The sequence below is a fragment of the Pan troglodytes genome, chromosome 7 (genome assembly GCF_028858775.2).
Source record: "Pan troglodytes isolate AG18354 chromosome 7, NHGRI_mPanTro3-v2.0_pri, whole genome shotgun sequence".
NCBI lineage: Eukaryota > Metazoa > Chordata > Mammalia > Primates > Hominidae > Pan > Pan troglodytes.
Genome location: NC_072405.2, coordinates 129,214,905 through 129,228,986, shown reverse-complemented (window position 1 = coordinate 129,228,986; position 14,082 = coordinate 129,214,905). Strand labels below are relative to the sequence as shown.

Genomic DNA, 14,082 nt, shown 5'->3' with positions numbered 1-14,082 from the left:
GCCTTGGATGGTGACAAGATGTTCTCTGCCATTAAGCACTTGTGGCAAGGAAAATCTCCAGGATTTGCTTACTAAGAGGAGATGGTGAAAGAAGCAAACCTTGCTGAAACCTCCAGAATAAATTTCAGTTAAACCCAAACCCTGAATTTGAAACTAGGTATTAAACAGCAACAATAACAAAAAAAAACCTTAAAGCCAGCAGACTGGCACTTTGGTGTATCTAGTACTATATTATTTCCAAACAATTTGAAAATAAGCTCTGTTGACTAAGCTATATTTAAAGAATAAAAAAGTCATAATAAATCATCTAGAAAAAATAAAATCAGATAGAGTTTGAGAATAAAAAGAAAATGGAAGCAGATTCCACCTAGAAATAAGTTACAGTCTTTCAAAAATGGCTTCGGAGTAAGACATTTGATTTCAAATCCTGTCTCTTCTCTTAAATAGTGTGGCTTGGGCAGGTCACTTGATTACTTTGGGGCTCAGCCTCCCTATCTGCCTAATAGGTAGAATAAAACCTCAAAAGCCTATTTGGAGATTCCCTACAAGTTTCTATCACAGTATTTCATAGTAAAAGCAGGTATTAAAAACATTTTTTCACAAGAGATACATTCACAAAAGAGATGGTGCCCAACCATTTCATGTAATCATTTTGAGGGTGATGATTCAGGAGCATCCCTCAAGATAACTATGCCAGTTATTTGGTTCACAGCTGTAACCACCTCACCACAAAGTGGAAGAAAGGCAAGTAAGGAGAGGACAGCTGAGGATACAAGGACAAATCCAAGGGCCTGGCTGTCATTCTGGGTTTCAGACTTGTCTGGTCTCTTTGGAAAAAATCACTTAAGTATATGGTATGACTATTGCAATGGTGCTATTGAGATCATTCACAAAACACCTGTAGCTCAGCTAGTCAGTGACAAATGTGGTGCCAAGCTGATGCAGGCACCACAGAGATGTTCTCTCTTCACATGCATGGCAGAGATTACAAATTCTTCAATTACTGTAAAACTCTTCTTAGAACAAAACCCTCTAACAGCCACTGACTTTTGAGAGGATGAGTTAGCATATCCCCCAAAGTCAGAGAGTTTGCTGAAAGCTCAGTGAAGCCACATCAATCACTTTGACTCCCTTTTGATAAATCTGGATAAAAGAATCTCTCTCAGAAAAAACCATTCCAATTGGAAATAATCTTAAAGGACAACAGAAAATAACATTCTTTGTGCATCTCTCATGTACCAAGAGCTTACTTTTTATGTTCATCCTCTTAACAGCTTTACAAATTAGGCATTAATATTCCCATTTTAAGATAAGGGGCTATGATCCAAAAAGAATAAGTTACATGCCCGCTATTTCACAGCAAGTAAGTGACAAAGACAGAATTTGAACTCAATTCTGTCTTTAAAACCCCTGATATTTTATTCCATCCCATTGGCCCAAAAAGTCACTGGGGAAGTCAGAGAGGTCAATCAGAAATCAAGAAGTGAATATTTAAATGTTGCAGTTAATTTTCTCTGATTTTTTTTTTGCCTCAGTATTAAGTGGAAACTGGTTTCACATAACTGAGTTTTGCCCACAGACAGGAATTTACGTCATCTTAATGTCCACCTATTCTGTTTCCACCCCGAAGTGAGTGAACTAAAATTTAATTGACAGTAACTAGTCAGAGTAAGTGCAGATCTCCCAGATAAGGGCAAAATTCTTCACAGGACTGCCCGCACTTCAGATGCCAGCCACAAGTTTCAGAAGGTCCCTTGGCCACCACAGTTTTGACTGACCGGCCACAAATTGGGGGTTCCCACAATCCCATCTGGTTTGATAATTCATCAGAACAACTCACAGACCTCAGAAAAGCATTATACTTGTGATTACAATTCTATTATAAAGGATATCCATAGCAGTAAGATCCGGGAGGCTCCCAGATGTAAAGCTTCCATACCCTATTCCTATAGAATCAGCATATTACCCTCACAGAACATCAATAATGTGTGCACCAACCAGGAAGCTGCACCTTTTAGTTATTATTGGAGTTTCATTACGCAAGCATGATTAAGTCATTGGCCACATGACTGAATTCAATTTCCAGTCCTCTGTTTCCCCAGAAGTCAGGCCAACTCAGAGTTCCAATACTCTAATCAACATTATTGGTCTTTCTGCTGACCAGTCCCTGTTCAAAATCATCTACGGGTCTATCATAAGTTATCTTATTAGCATAACAAAGACACTCTTCATCACCTGGGATGGTCCAAGGATTTAGAGTCTCCATGCCAGAAACCAGGGACAGAGGCCAGGCAAACCTTTTATTACATAATACCCCCTTACACCATCTGACCCCCCCAAACTTCTTCCCTTCTCCAACACTCCCAGTTCTGTCAGGGACACCACCAAACATCTTTTCATCTTGCCAGACCTGAAAACCTGGAATTGTCTTTGACTATGACATTCTTTTGCCCTTCTCAAGCAGGTGATTTTCCCTTCAGTTGAATTTCTTCAAGGTTTCCTGAATTCATCTCCTCTTCACTCCCACTTCCACTGCCACTCAGAGTTCAAACCCTCAGGAGTCTAAGTTATTGTCCGACTTCCTGACTGATCTGCCTGCCTCTAGCTTCACCTACTACAATTCTTCTTGCACATAACTATCAGGTCAATTTTCTTTAAACATCCTAGTTATCACTTATTGTTCCTATAAGAAATTTGTACAAGAACCCTTTGTCTCTGCACCAGGAGGTCCTCTATGAGATCACAGTTCCTTGCCATGTGCTTAAGGGAGATAAGAAAAATCACTAGAGTTCCAAGTGGTCTTAGCGAGGAGGAAAAGTACACAGTGTGGTAACTGGAATGAACACTGATTCTGGAGGCCAGAAGGCTTGAGTTTGAATCATGGTTCAACTGCAAGTTACAAATGTCTACAGTGTAGAGGGATTCCATAGGGCAGATATGTAGGTGCCTAGTACATATACGATCCACAGCATACCTTAATTGTTATTAGTAAACTCCAGTGCATTTGCCTCCTCTGTCCTTATAACCACATTTTTCTGCTTAGCTATGAAGGGCTTCATGTACTTCTCCAAAATACACACTGTGCTTCAACAGAAAATCTAATCTGTAGCTAAATGCATATTTTTCATTCTCATCATATATTTTCTCTAAATTCTCCCTTTTTATTAAGCCACTGTACTAATTTCCTGCTGAAACAAATCTCCATGAACAGTGGCCTTAACAATACTTTTTTCTCCAAAATCATCACTATCTTTAATTCACCAGTTATTCTTGATTAACACTGACAATCTCACATGAATTCTTAAAAATATAACTTCTTATTTTTTATGCCAAATAACATTATGAAACACTATAATTTTTTTACCTTATAATTCTGGAAGTCATAAGCCCAAAATGGGTCTCACTGAGTTAGAATCATGTTGGCCAAAATGTATCCATTCTGGTTACTCTCTCTGGGTGATAATCTGATTCCTGACCTTCTTCAGCTTCTAGAGACCACCTGCATTCCTGGAGTGCACTTTCCATTTTCAAAGTCAGCAATATTGGGCTAAGTCCTTCTGAAGCCACTAACTCTGATTCTTTCATTTCTGTCTCCCTCTTCCATTAAGGGCCCATGTGATTACATGGGGTCCACCTGGATAATCCAAGCTAATTTCCCAGTTTGGGTCGGCTGATTCACAGCCTTCATTCCATCTGCAATCTTACTTCCTATTTGTTATGGAAGGTAACATACTCAAAGGTCACAAGAATTAGGATGTGGACATCTTGGGTCAGAGAGAACATTATTCTGCCTGCCACAGGCCAAGTTCACCTATGAAGCTTTCCCTGATGATTCTCATCTGTATTGTTCTCATTCCTCTAATCCACTAGTTTTCAACCTTGATTGTAACATAGAGTCACCTGGGGCACACTTACAATGCTTGGGTCTCGTTTTTGTTTGTTTGTTTTGAGACTGAGTCTTGCTCTATCACCCAGGCTGGAGTGCAGTGGCACAATCTTGGCTCACTGCAGCCTCTGCCTCCTGGGTTCAAGTGACTCTCTTGCTTCAGCCTCCCAAGTAGCTAGGATTACAGGCACACGCCACCATGCCCAGCTAAGTTTTGTACTTTTAGTAGAGACAGGGTTTCACCATGTTGGCCAGGCTGGTCTTGAACTCCTGACCTAGTGATCCACCCGCCTCAGCCTCCCAAGGGTCTCATTCTTGAGAGATATGATATTAGTCCATTTTCACGCTGCTAAACACATTCCCAAGAATGGGTAATTTATGAAGAAAACGAGGATTAATGGACTCACGGTTTTATGTGGCTGGGGAGGCCTCACAATCATGGCAGAAGGCAAATATCATGTCTTATGCAGCGGCAGGCAAGCGAGAATAGGAACCAAGTGAAAGGGGTTTCCCCTTATAAAACCATCAGATCTCGTGAGACTTATTCACTACCACCAGAACAGTATGAGGGAAACTGCCCCCATGATTCAATTGTCTCCCACGGGGTCTCTCCCACAACACGTGGGAATAATGGCAGCTACAATTCAAGATGAGATTTCGATGGGCACACAGCCAAACCATATCAGATATGGATTAAATTGTTTCATGATATGACATGAGCAAAGGATTTTTTTTTCAAAGCTCTCCCAACAATTCTGCTATGCCGGCAAGATTGAGAACTACTGCTCTCGCAAATTTTTGTAATTTTATCTTAACTGTCACAGTGTAAAGGAGATATAACATGATGATTAACAGGCAGATTCTGCAGTCTACCTGCTTGCATTCAAATCTCCCAGCTTCACTTCTAACTAGTGGTCAGGTGCTGAGCGAGTTAAGCAATTGCTTGGTGCCTCTCTTTCTTCTTTTGTAAACCCATAAGAATAATAATGCCTCAGAGTTGTTGAGAGGATTAAGTGAGGCAATGTATAGTAAATGTATTCTGCATAGCACATGGCTCAGAACATGCTCTCAACAAATATTAGCTGTAGAAGTGTTTTATGGCCACTTGACTTATCTTTAGAACTCACCTAGAAGATTTGCCTGGGCATGACCAATTTTTCTTGCTGTGGTTCTCAAAAAACAAAACAAAACAAATCCCCTTATTTGATGAATAGGACACAAATAAGGTGGCCAGACAACAGGATTACTGCACTTTGAGCCAAAAATCTTATTTTATTTTACTTTTAGGGTAATTTTGTCATATTTTTGCTTCCTGAATGTCTGCAACCAGTTTAATCTGTGTATGTGTTAGAATAATTTTTGAAAGTTTTTGAAAATACCAGGTCTAGGGCCCACCCCACCCCCCAGGGATAATGATTCCATTGGGGCCCATGCCTCAGTACCTTTTAAGTTTCCTAGATAATTACAATACACAACAAGGGGTGAGAATCTAAGACCTGGTCTAAGTGGCTACAGCTGTTCACATTCTGAGTACTTCCAAGGAAGCTGATTATTTATGTCTGGGAAGGCTATGGCAGCTCTATTGATCAAGAGAAAGTAATACAAGAAAAGAAAGGAAAAACAAGAGATGCAAAAGGGGAAACCAGAGACAGAGGAAGCAAGGAGAGAAAGATAAAGAAGTACAGCTAAAAGGTGTCTCCCGACTCCTTCTTGGTACTCACATCATGTTCTAAATACATTGCTCCATCCCAACTAGGTCTTTAAGGAGGGATGGAAATCCTTGAAGAGAATCTCAGTAAAGAAATGGTATTCTGTGCCTTTCCCAGAGTACATACTCAAAATATATTTCAGCTGATCCAAAATACTGCAGCAGCAAATACTTTTCTGTGGCTGCTCAGGTAGTGTTAGAGGCGGCATTAAAAAAAGATGAAGCTGAATGTTTGGGCTATTCCTTAAACAACTCCAGAGAGGAAATTCCTTGCTCATCCTGGGTAGCACCCAGGTCACAATGCAAGAAACGTGAGTCAGAAGAGCCAATTACTCAAGAAGTTGCCCAATTTCCTTCCATCTGGTGGTGGAAAGAGGCTCTAAGTAACCTCAAAATGACTCCCAGGCATCTATTACCAGCCAGTCAACAGCATTAGGCAGGTGGCCACAGCACAAAGAACTTTTCTATCTACTGCAAAAATATCCAGAACAAAAATTGTTATAACTTGCATTTGCATATATTTTTAATTCAAAAAATCCTTTCTTACTTATGATCTTACCTAATTTTTTTTCTCTTAGGGAAAACAAAACCCTTGTAAGATACTTAAGGGCCAAATATTATCCCCTTACTTGAAATGAAGTTAAGTCTCAGGCAGTGAGTGGCTGAATAGTGGAAATAAAGGCTTCTGATCTTATCTCCTTTCTGGATGTGCCCCTTTCCTTGAAAAAAAAAAGTGTAATTAGTTATGGCATAGATGATTACAAAATAAACTATAAGTATTTAAAAACAACAAATTGTCAGGGTGCTGAAAATCATCATCGGTAAGACTCCATATAAGAAAACGTCTTTGAGAAATGGGAATTTAATTTTAGCAGTATTCACAAGCAAAAGGAGATTATGTATACCACTATAGCCATACTGTTAGAGTGAACGAGAAATCTCATATGCTAAATGTTACTGAAAAGTCAGATACTTTATTAATAACAGCGACTGATGATTAAATATCTGAACAGCAGAACAAGATTCTTGACATGCATTTATCGTCTTATCCTAACAACCTCCCTCCAAGATAGTTAATTATTGCAAGATTATTCTCAGTTTATGGACAAGGAAACAAGCCCACCAGGCCAGTGTCCCGTAGCTGGTGGATGGCAGAGCCATGATTCAGACCTAGGTCTCTCTGACTCCAGAGCCCAGGCTTTTTCCACTGCTCTATGCCACCTCCTCGCAGCCCATAATTAAGCAAAATAATATGCTCTTCACAAATGAAAAGATCTCACGCATGAAAGTGACGAGACAACTTTTAGTTGATGAGCTTCCAAATACGCTGCGGATCCTTTTTCTGGAAACCGCATTTGGCATAAGGGGACCAAAGTCCAGACAGTTCCGATGACGTAACTCAAGGTCTCCGTGGATGTTGGCCTGGAGTCCGAAATAGCTCCGAGCTCTCCCATCCTGGCGTCTCTGTTGCCTCCCCTCTCAGCCAAGCTCGGGCTGCCCACGGGACTTTGCAGGAGGGTGAGGCGACAGCGTTCATAGGGCTTGAGACAAGGTACATTGCGATCTCTTTCCCCATCCCAGTAACTATTTCTGCTGCCTTCCCTCTCTCTGGAGCTTATTCTCAGCTTTGTAGGACATCATGTTTGTTTGTTTTGCCTTCAGCTTTAAAAAGATCTCTTAACAACAGCTTAAGACTTTTATAAAATTACCCATCACTTCTTAGAACAATCCAGAGAGCTGCTGAAAAGAAATAAGGCTCTAAGAGATGGTGCTTGGATTGGCTTTGCATTAAAATCTTTCTCATGGTGTTTCTCTCCACCTTCATTTCCATCCACCTTGTTTAAAACAAAGAGTATCTTCCCTCAAGCCTAAAAATCAGTCAACAATATGCCCAAGGATGTATCACACCCAAACAGCTTTACCTGGGGGTCCTAGGAATTCTTCAATTGTGGTTTCTGAGGTGTTCTCATCTTCCCCAACATTTCCTCAGTCCCTTGTCTTGTCTTCTTTACGTCTTCCCCTTTATCTACCAGGATTTAATTTCTGTCCAAAGGAAACAGTACGAAGTAGTGAAAGGGGACACTGGAATTAAAGTCAAAGGTCTGAGTCCAAATTTATCTTCTTTTACCTGGCTTGGCTGACCCAGTTGACTGTGGACAAGGTACCTGACTCTGTGAACCTCCTTTTCTCATATATAAACTGGAGAGCAGAGTAATACTTGCCCTACTTATCTCATAGATCTACAGTACAGATCAGAGTAGATGAAAGGGAAGCCCACAAAATGCCCAGTAAATATTAGTTTATTCACCGGCCACTCTTATGACCAGATACTGTGTGCCACACTAGATTCTACAATTAATAAGATAAAACATCCCTTTTCACAGAGCACAACTTTAATGGGAGAGGCAGGACTAGAAGAAAATTATGACATGTTATAATGTTAACACAGTAAGGTGTGGAGTGTCATGGGGGCCTGGAGGAGGAAGCCTGGCTGAGATTTGGGGATACAGGGTGCCAGACAATTCCAGGAAGAATCCACAGAGGAAGTCAGGTTTGATCCAGGCCATGAGCATTGAATGGACATTAAAAAAAAAAAAAAAAACAGGAGGAAAGTGCATCTCACGAAGAAAGATCAGCACACATAAACAGCCTCTTGTGCTAATAAGAATTTTCTGTCCTAAGTGCCAGGGGGACAATCTGTGGTTTTCAGGAGGAAGTGAAGTAATAAGTGTGTTTTAGAAAAATCATTCTAGAGGCAGTGGGGTAAGAAAACGCTGAGAAGGAGATGATGCCAGAAAAGGAAATGAACCCCAAGATGGCAATTCTCGTCTCTAAGCTTGAACTCCAAGGAGTTGATATAAGTTCAAGGATATTCTTTTGACTTATGGCAAAAATGTCATCTGACAAAGAAAGACAGACATGCAGGGAGGAAGGAAGATCCCTGAAAGACACCCCCAGAAGCGTACACCTGGGGCTATTGCAGCTGAGTCTCCATATTAAATAGCAGTTGCACTTTCCTCTGATTTTAATCCCTCTTCTTATTCCTGAGCCATCAGCCATGTCAATATTAGATGTTATTAACTGGTCTCAGCTGTGTTGTGGTGAAATAAAACTTGCTCAGGCTGGGACACAGTGATAAAGAGAAAACCAGTGAATAATGGTTAGCATGTATTGTTTTATATGTGCCAACAATAATCTTGTGCCAACAAGATTTTCTCAGCAATCTTGAGATTATAGAACTCTAGTTATTCTCATTGTACAGGTAAGAAATCAGATATGATTCAACAACTTGCCCAAATCACATAGCTGATATGTGGCATTCCATCTCCAGAGACAATTCCCTTTACTGCTACCCTTGAGTGCCTCCCAGCTTAGGCTCAGAAAGGGCAGTATTTGCCTTCCAGCTTAGGCTCAGAAAGGTCAGCTTCAGTCCAAGGGAGGGATGTCCCTACCCATGCATGGAGTGGATGCCAGGGAGAGGGCAGCATTGTTGGAAGCCGTATGAGGATGGAGCAGCCACTGGGGGTCCATTGCTGGATGATGAAAAAAGTGTAAGCAACAACCTACACTAACATAGAACATAGCCTGGGGCTTCTCTGAGAGCCACTAGAGAGGTCAGAGAACCAAGCTCCTGCTCACAGTAATGAGTGGCATTAAGCCAGCAGAATTCAGCCTGACTGATGTGGCTGTCTTTGCGTCCACAAGCTGGCGAGGTCCAAGGGACATCCAGAATGTCATTATATGACAAGTAAGTATGTAAAAATGAACAGGGAAGAAGAGAAAAATATCAAGAAATTACAAACCGGTTCCTAATCGAATTTCAAACTTGAAAATTCACGAGAAAGGACTTTATCCTACATAGGCCTAAACAAATTACATGCTGATAGCATGCTGTTTTTAGAGCCCTTTGACTTTATCTGCTGTTCTATTATCAACTCTGCTGTTACTAATGGATTTTTCTTGTGGAACTCAATACTTGGCAGAGCAAAGAAGAAACTGGCAGCAGCATCAGAAATTCCCTTAAAGGCAAATAATATCAATGTTTAACCCAGGGGCATCAAAGACCTGCCATCGCCTTCAAAACCAGTCCCAAAGGAGCTGTATGGAGTCTTAGTCAAGGAGGAGTCTCTCATGATGGAGCTTCTCCATTTCTAAAATCCCTGTAAAAAGTTTCACAGTTCATAAACCACCCCACTATCAGAGATTTCCTAAATAAGACAACTGAGTATTAAGATCCTTGCCACTCACAATTGGAAATCCAAATCAGCAGCAGGAACAGCAACATCAGAAAGACTGTTACAAGTGCAGAATCGTAGGCCCTACCCAGGATATAATAAATTAAGAACTCTGTTTTAACAAGATCCCCAGGTGATTTGTGTGCATGTTAAAATTAAGAAGCACAGCTTAAGATTGCTTGAGATATCTAACTATTAGCCACAGCATAAGATATAGAGTCCATATTACAGCCTTCACTCAAGTATGGGTTTGTACCTCCCAATCAATTAATGAATCCGTTAACTATTGACCTCTCAACATGTGTGCCACTTCCTCAGCTAAGCACTTGCTGGAGAAACAAAAAGAAACGAATCAAGATTTGATGTCTGTTGAGAGGATGTTTACAATTATGCTGAAGAAAGAAAATACATATGTGCTCAGAATGACCTTTTGGAAAAGTAAATCAGACCTCATCTGCCCTACATTAAATAACTAAGGTTTCCCAATGCTGCCTACACGAAGTCCAGACTCCAGCAGAGCATAAGAAGCCTTTTAACAGCTGGAAACATACCTTCCTCCCCAGGCTGATTCATAGCCACCATCTTTTTCCCAAAGCCATGGTCCAGCCTCACAGGACATGAAGGTCCTTGCATGTGCAGAATTCACTCTCATCATGCATTGTATATTTGCAAAACAATTCAGCCCTTTTCTGCCTTTCCTCATTTTCATGAGAACTCTAACTTTTAAGACTAACTTTAGCATCATCTTTCTCAGGAAGCTTTTCTTGGGCTTCAAATTCGAGAGTATTTTTGTCCATCTTGTGTGTTCCCATTGCAAATTCTGTTTGAGAATGTCTCCTAGGTACAAAGGCACCCAGGAAATGTCTGAATGAAATGAAAATGGTATATGAAACAGGTGTGAATTAGTAACATAAATGATGAACATCACAGTCTCCACCTCAGACATATCTAAGAGCCTGGCCCCAGAGTATAAGTGCCCCAATCTTTATAACTCAGGTACCTCTTAGACTTGCTGGCTAAGTCCAGTGGGAGCCGGAGGCTCAAGTCTACACTTGGAATGTCCTTTCTCACCCCCTTTATTTGAGAAACCCCCAAGTCCTTTATATCTCATCTCAAATGCACCATCTTCTAAGAAACTTCCTGCTTTTCCCAAGAGTGAGTTGGTCCTTTCCATCTCTGTGTTGCAACCTCACTTTACATCTATCTCTCTAAGATGTTGTCTGGTTTTATATATTTCCTTGCCTATCCCTTCCACCTGACTATCAGGTTTTCCAGGACAGAGACCTGTCTTATAAGGCAGGAGTAGAATCGACAGTATTTTATTCATGTCCGTATTCTCAGTGTTCTGCAAATGTTGGCACAAAATAGACGAGCACTTCCTGACCGTTGCTAGCTAATCATTAGAATCAACCATATAATACCTAAAAATCCATATTCCTGCACTTTATTTTAAAACTTCCTGCTTCTATAAGTCTAGGGTTGGGCTTAGCCATCTGAATTTTTCAAATGCTCCCCAGATAATTCTGACATGCAAGCAAGATTTTAAAACCCTGCATTAGGTCCCTGCATTGGTGAAGAAATTACTCATCCTATACCCCTGAGCATAACTCACTTTTCTGGATAAACCTGAGGTACCTCATCAACATATTCTACTTGATTAGATTGTTGTGGTCCTTTCTGGCTAGATATATTTACTTATACCCACATCCTGGCATTTATACAATGATAGCAAGCAGTATATACACTTATGGGTTCTGTTGTGTGTGACCATCTTTATATGTAATAGGAGGCAGAGAAAAGGTAATTGGTATATAATTGGGGTAGAATAATGGCAGAGGCCCCTTCACATAGAATCAGTCTTCCCTTGCCCCATGTTCCCAAGGCATTAAACTCATACCTTCACAACATTATTTCTTAACTTTCCTGGAGTGAACATATCTGCTTTCCAACTAGGGTGTGCCCCAGCTAGATTCCTCAAAGGCAGGGATATTCTCTTCAGTACTCTAATCTCAAACCTTAGACCAGCTGCCTGCCACATAGTAAGTACTCAACACATGTTTAATGACTAACTGACTCCATTCAGATTTAATGACTGAATAAATGAATAAAGGAGAGGATTTGAATAGATAGAAAGAAGGAAGAAAGACATTCCTGCAGGAGTGGGGGTTTAGAAACAAGATGTCCACAGGTCTAAAAAAGAGAATGAGGCCAGGCGTGGTGGCTCACGCTTATAATCCCGGCACTTTGGGAGGCTGAGGCAGGCAGATCACTTGAGGTCAGGAGTTCAAGACCAGCCTGGCCAACATGGTGAAACCCTGTTTCTACTAAAAATACAAAAATTAGCTGGGCGTGGTGGCGTATGCCTGTAATCCCAGCTACTCAGGCGGCTGAGACAGGAGAATTGCTTGAACCCAGGAGGCGGAGGTTGCCGTGAGCTGAAATCGCACAGTTGCACTCCAGCCTGGGTGACAGAGCGAGACTCAGTCTAAAAAAGAAAAAAAAAAGCGAAAATGAGCCTGGTATATGCACAGGACAAAGAGAAATGAGTTTGTGGAAAAAAAAAAAAGTTGCTCTTTGGAGAAATTTGAGGCCTTTGAGGTTAGTTCTCGTGGGATTTCTAACAATGGACTGCTGTACTGGGCAGGAGGAAACTCTTTTGTAGGTTCAAAGCAGTATATTCTTATTTCTAACTCTGCCACCAAATCACTATGTTGCTCACAATAAAGTGAAGGGAGAACATGAAAGGAAAATTAATTTAGTATCTGTTATGTGCCTGGTGCTTCGCATATGCTGTCTCCCTGAATCCCAGCAACAGCTTCCTATGCTAATACTGCCACTTTGCAGGAGACGGAAATCAAAGTGAGAGTTTAAATGGCTCTTACAATTTACGGTTCTCTCTGCATACATTGCTGCTTCCATTCATTTAAGCTATCTAGGCCTCAGTTTCCGTACCTGGAAATGAATGAATTCTGCTGGATTATTTCATAGGTGATTTTAGTTCTAAAATCAATGGGTTTATCTCTGCAATAAAGTTTTTCAACCCAAAAGCAACTTGCTTTGAAGCCTATCTATTACTTAGTGCAGTACTATGCACTGTTCAGTAATTGCTTGCTGAATGTGAGAAATGAGGTTAATCAGCTGGACAGCTCTGGGAGATAAAAACAGTACAACATTTTGCTCTAGTTAAAGATTTGCTCACAGTTCCCGAACATACTATGCATATTCCTGTTTCTTCACTTTTACCCATGACATGCTCTCCACTTATCAAAATTCTACTCTTGAAAGTCGAGTTCAATTGTACTTCTCCATGCAGACCTCTGTGGCTCTCAATGAGCCAATCACTATGCTAAGTAGAGTGGAATTATTCCAATTGACCTACATCTTTGACGGATTCATAATGAGGGAAGAGTAGAAAAATGATGAAAGGCAAATTCAATGTCCAATATATTTCCTGATGGGGATTTAAAGAAAGAACTGTCTAAAATTAGTCTTTCCTACAATCACTGGGCTTCAAAGAACTCCATCAATGCCTTGGAAATAAAGTAACCATATCTACATTTAAAGTCAACATCGCCTCTAGCTTTCAAGCTTCTTCATAGATTGTTCATAACCAACTTCTGCTTTTCTGTTAGATACCATTAAATCTGAATGTACTCAGTCTCGTCTGCATGGAAAATATCTCTTTGCTGGGATAGTGGTGGAATATTACTGAACAGAAGTGACCTTATTCATGACACCTCTGCCTGAGGAGACCCTGGAAGAGTCAGGTCACTATCTATGCAAGCAGAGCCATAACATTTCTTCTTTTTCATGCATCTCTGTTTGTTTTCAGCAAAACCAGATGGAATTAGCATTATGCAAGCACAGTCACAAATCAAAATGCTTACTCCTGTATATACACACGTATTATGATCCCTGACATTCAACATAGATGACTAAGGAATATGTTAAACCTTCTGGATCACTCTGCTATGGACCATAGTGAACTACTGCTCCTGGGAATTTTACAATCACATGATAACTTTTTGTCCTTTGAAAGCTATCATTTAATATTTGCTCACTTTTTTATCCCTAACACCTGGCATAATGAAAAAATGAGTCATTCAGTAAATATTTGCTGACTGAATACAAAAGTCAATGGTTTAATCTCATTTTATTTTCTTTTTTTCCTCCCCTAATATGACTGAAAATGTGTCATCCATATAGTAAACATGTTAATTTAACACTGGAAAATCTGAGGCATAAAGTGAAAG

At 40.5% G+C, this 14,082-nt stretch overlaps 1 long non-coding RNA gene across 1 annotated transcript in view; it reads right to left on the bottom strand.

The window, feature by feature from the left end:
• Window positions 1-5,671: 5,671 nt before the first annotated feature.
• LOC104007734 (uncharacterized) overlaps window positions 5,672-14,082 on the bottom strand; it is a 35,100-nt gene continuing 26,689 nt past the window's right edge. The window contains exons 2-3 of the long non-coding RNA XR_001720383.4: window positions 7,517-7,637; window positions 5,672-6,313 (exon numbers count right to left, since the gene is read on the bottom strand). This is a non-coding gene — a long non-coding RNA (uncharacterized LOC104007734). The remainder of the gene's footprint in view (window positions 6,314-7,516; window positions 7,638-14,082) is intronic.